Source organism: Bison bison, unplaced genomic scaffold (assembly GCF_000754665.1).
Source record: "Bison bison bison isolate TAMUID 2011002044 unplaced genomic scaffold, Bison_UMD1.0 scf7180017864057, whole genome shotgun sequence".
Taxonomy (NCBI): Eukaryota; Metazoa; Chordata; class Mammalia; order Artiodactyla; family Bovidae; genus Bison; species Bison bison.
The window spans coordinates 1,989,108-1,994,150 of record NW_011494629.1 but is presented as its reverse complement, the minus strand read 5'-3'; positions in this window follow the sequence as shown (position 1 = coordinate 1,994,150).

Below are 5,043 nucleotides of genomic sequence, written 5' to 3'. Positions count from 1 at the left end.
TTGGGCTAGTGGCTGCCTTTTGAACAGATTTAATAAGTAGGTATTAAAGCTCAGGCTAAACTTGAATGTGTCAGCTCCTATAGCCACTAGAAATTCCAACCAGTCTGTCAAGTTAAATGTCTCTATAAATAGTCATGCAGCTGAGGAAGTGAATAGCATGTTGACCATCTGTTGTCTTTCTTCCCTGGGGAGCTGAGCTGAAGGAATTTGAAAGGTTAATGAGCTCTCTCTGGCTCCTGTGATCTTGCATAATCTTTGGATGTGGGTCTTGTCCATTTTGGAAGATCAACACCCATGAAATACCTTGGAAGTGTACATGCCCATGCAATGATTAGAGGTGTCTCTCCAGTGATCTGTGATGTTTTTAGAGGCTCTAAAGGAATGCTGGGAAATTACTTGGGCTTTGTAGTCAGCTCAGTGTTTTAAACCTTGATTCCTCCACTTAGTCGGATAACTTTGGTTCTTCTCTGATCTTCTGTTTCTTCACATGCAAAATTGGAACCATAGTATTAATAATATTTATATCATGGGGTTATTATGAAGGTTAAATGATCTAAGTACACAAAGCACGTAGTACAGAAATAGGCTCTTCATAAATTGGCTATGATTGTTTGTATGTAACTAAATTTCCTCTTGAATACACATACATTTATTTCTTCAAACCATGCAAACATTTATTCCATAAGCATTCACTAAGTGCTTAATAATATTCCAGTCCCTGTGCTAAGTGATAGATGTTGAGTTAAGTGAGAGGATGGCTCAGGGGAAAGGGAGAGAAAGTTAACATTGAGAACCCACACTGAGCCAGACTCTGTGCTAAGTGTCGGGAATCGCAGGCGAACAAGTCACAGAATTTGAATTTCCTATCTGCTTTTGTTTCTTAATTTCACACATTAATTCATTTAAGAGACATCAAAGCTCAACAAGTCACTTTGGCGTACTGGTCACCAAAATTTCTTTTTGACTCAGTCTTCTTTGAATTCCACTGGGGCAGGAGAGCATACCTAAGAGACTTGCTTTTCATTCCAGCCAAGCCTGAGCTCAGTCTTGGCCTCCCACTGCTCCCCAACTATCTTTGATTTCCCACTTGTAGTGAAGAATAACTCCACTTTCTCAACAGAAGCGTCAGTGCCCTAGGCCTCAATGTGATTGCTTTAGAGAGTAATTGTGTTTTGGCAAGAACATCCTGCTCTCTTAATTAAGGGCTTCTGTGGTTTGGTCCTTGTCCTAGATCCTTCTAATTTATTCCCTGTTGTCAAATTCATCACTAAGTATGTCCTCTTATATAATGTTATTATAGCACAAGTGACATAGTTCCATAACATTTCAGGAAAAAGTGGATTTTACTGGAAATAAAAGTACTCAGAGAACCGCATTATGACGAAACATTCCACAGTGCTGATTTGTTCTCTATTTCCCACAAATCTACAGCAACAAGTGACTCATTCTAAAACTAGCTCTAGAGTTGCCCATCTAAAATAACTCAAGTAAAACACACACACACACTTGTCATGTTTGTCACAATTAATCAATCTGACAACACAATTCCAGAACAATTAAAAGTTAAATAAGATATAAAACTATAAGAATTTTAGAACAACAAATGTGTGGAAATGTTTATACTTCTCCAGTGGGAAAGGTATTACTAAGCATTGTGTCAAAGGCAGAAAGCATTAAGAAAATGACCAATAGAATTGATTTCTGAAAAAAATTTAAAACTTTTACAAGGCCAAGAATTCTGCCAAATATTGAAAAGCATAAATTAGGGAAAATATTTGCAATCTATAAAGAGCAGTTAACATATAGTTTTTCACAGTTGCATGCTAGGCAAAAGTCATGAGAAGACAATTCACAAAACAAATGTCCAGTAAGCATATAAACATGTTTGACTTTACCAATAAAGCAATACAGATTAAAACTATGAAACATAGTTTTTCACCATTAGAATGGTAAAGCTTAAATTTAGGGATAAGGCAAGTATGTGCATGAACCAGCACTCTCATACATTCTTACTGGATGGGATCAATTTTTTGGATGCCCATTTTGTAATAACCAAATTGTTTTTAAAAGCATATACCATTCGACTCAGCAACTTTACTATTAGGCATTATCCTAAGGAAAGAATTTCACAAAAACGTATTGTAGCACTGTTTATAATAAAGAAGAATTTGAAACAACCTTCTATCTACAGAGGGTAGTTAAATTATAGGACATTCGTACAGTGGAATATTAGGCTACTGTTATGGGCTTCCCAGGTGGCTCAGTGGCAAAGACTCTGCCTGCCATGCAGGAGACCTGGGTTTGATCCCTGGGTTGGGAAGATCCCCTGGAGAAGGGCATGGCAACCCATTCCTGTTCCATGAATTTCATGAACAGAGAAGCCTGGTGGGCTACAGTCCATGGGGTCACAATTCTCACTCCTTTATTGGCTTCAAAGAAGCTGCCAGGTTGTAAGAGGGTCAGTGGAGAGAACCACGTGGCAAGGAATTGAGGACAGCTTCTAGAATCTGAGAGCAGCCCACTGCTGACAGTCAGCAAAAAAAAAATGGAACCACAGTCTAGAGCTGTAGGGAGATCAATCTTGCCAATAACAGCTTGGAAGCAGATATTTCTTCCATGGTCAAACCTCTGATGGGACTGCTGTCCTGGCCAACAGCTGATGCAGCCTGGCAACAAAAACTGTGAGATAATAAATAAGTATTGTTTTAAGTCACTAAGTTTGTGGTAATTTGTTATTCAAAGCTGTCTAGGTTATGTTAAGTAAAAAATAAATTATGAAATAGTATGTCATATGATCTTATTTAAATTAAGCTTATGTTTGAATAAATTTGTAGAAAAATGTCTTGGACAGTATAAGCCACTTTTATATTTTAAATTTATGTATTTTTATACATAAAATTTATATATTTTAAAGGTAGTCCTCATATTTTTCTACTTTCTTGCAATTTATTTTTTTCAATGAGTATTTTTTATAATTAAAGATAGATATATTCTCATTTTCAAAATTATATTCAAAACCTTGGGAGGAGGTTTATCATTTTTGTGTCATAATGATGCAGCATTTGGGGGGGAACCTTGGAACATATTGAAATTCATTGATTTAAAGATAATGAAACATATTTCTGTTCACTAAGGTAATCTGTGAATATGATTAAACATGAATGCCCATCTTTTATTAATACTAAGGATAAAAAGAAAATATGCAATCAGAGCTTTTGCACCGCTAAAAACAGCTCACATTAACTTGAGACAATTACATATGGCTTATTTCAAACACAATTGCAAATAATTATCAGTTCAGTTCAGTCGCTCAGTCATGTCCAACTCTGCGCGACTCCATGGACCGCAGCATGCCAGGCCTCCCTGTCCAGCACTAACTCCTGGAGTTTACCCAAACTCATGTCCATTGAGTCGATGATGCCATTCATCTCATCCTCTGTTGTCCCCTTCTCCTTTTGCCTTCAATTTTTCCCAGCGTCAGGGTCTTTTCAAATGAGTCAGCTCTTCGCATCAGGTGGCCAAAGTACTGGAATTTCACCTTCAACATCAGTCCTTCCAATGAACAGTCAGGGCTAATCTCCTTTAGATGGACTGGTTGGATCTCCTTGCAGTCCAAGGGATTCTTAAGAGTCTTCTCCAACACCACAGTTCAAATCATCAATTCTTCAGTGCTCAGCTTTCTTTATAGTTCAACTCTCACATCGATATATGACTACTGGAAAAACCATAGCCTTGGCTAGACAGACCTTTGTTGGCAAAGTAATGTCTCTGCTTTTCAATATGCTGTCTAGGTTGGTCACAACTTTCCTTCCAAGGAGTAAGCATCTTTTAATTTCATGGCTGCAATCACCATCTGCAGTGATTTTGGAGCCCCCAAAAAGAAAGTCTGACACTGTTTCCCCATCTGTTTGACATGAAGTGATGGGACCAGATGCCATGATCTTTGTTTGCTGAATGTTGAGCTTTAAGCCGACTTTTTCACTCTCCTCTTTCACTTTCATCAAGAGGCTTTTTAGTTCCTCTTCACTTTCGCTATAAGGATGGTGTCATCTGCATATCTGAGGTTATTGATATTTCTCCCGGCAATCTTGATTCCAGCTTGTGCTTCTTCCAACCCAGCATTTCTCATGATGTACTCTGCATAGAAGTTAAATAAGCAGGGTGACAATATACAGCCTTGACGTACTCCTTTTCCTATTTGGAACCAGTCTGTTGTTCGATGTCCAGTTCTAACTGTTGCTTCCTGACCTGCATATAGGTTTCTCAAGAGGCAGGTCAGGTGGTCTGGTATTCCCATCTCTTTCAGAATTTTCCATAGTTTATTGTGATCCATATAATCAAAGTCTTTGGCATAGTCAATAAAGCAGAAGTAGATGTTTTTCTGGAACACTCTTGCTTTTTTGATGATCCATCAGATGTTGGCAATTTGATCTCTGGTTCCTTTGCCTTTTCTAAAACCAGCTTGAACATCTGGACGTTCACGGTTCACATATTGCTGAAGTCTGGCTTGGAGAATTTTAGGCATTACTTTACTAGCATGTGAGATGAGTGCAATTGTGCGGTAGTTTGAGCATTCTTTGGCATTGCCTTTCTTTGGAATTGGAATAAAAACTGACCTTTTCCAGTCCTGTGGCCACTGCTGAGTTTTCCAAATTTGCTGGCATATTGAGTGCAGCACTTTCACAGCATCATCTTTCAGGATTTGAAATAGCTCAACTGGAATTCCACCACCTCTACTAGCTTTGTTTGTAGTGATGCTTTCTAAGGCCCACTTGACTTCACATTCCAGGATGTCTGGCTCTAGGTCAGTGATCACACCATCGTGATTATCTGGGTCACGGAGATCTTTTTTGTACAGTTCTTCTGTGTATTCTTGCCATCTCTTCTTAATATCTTCTGCTTCTGTTAGGTCCATACCATTTCTGTCCTTTATTGAGCCCATTTTTGCATGAAATCTTCCCTTGGTATCTCTAATTTTCTTGAAGGATCTCTAGTTCCTTTCCCATTTCTGTTTGTTTTCCTCTTATTTCTTTGCTATTGATT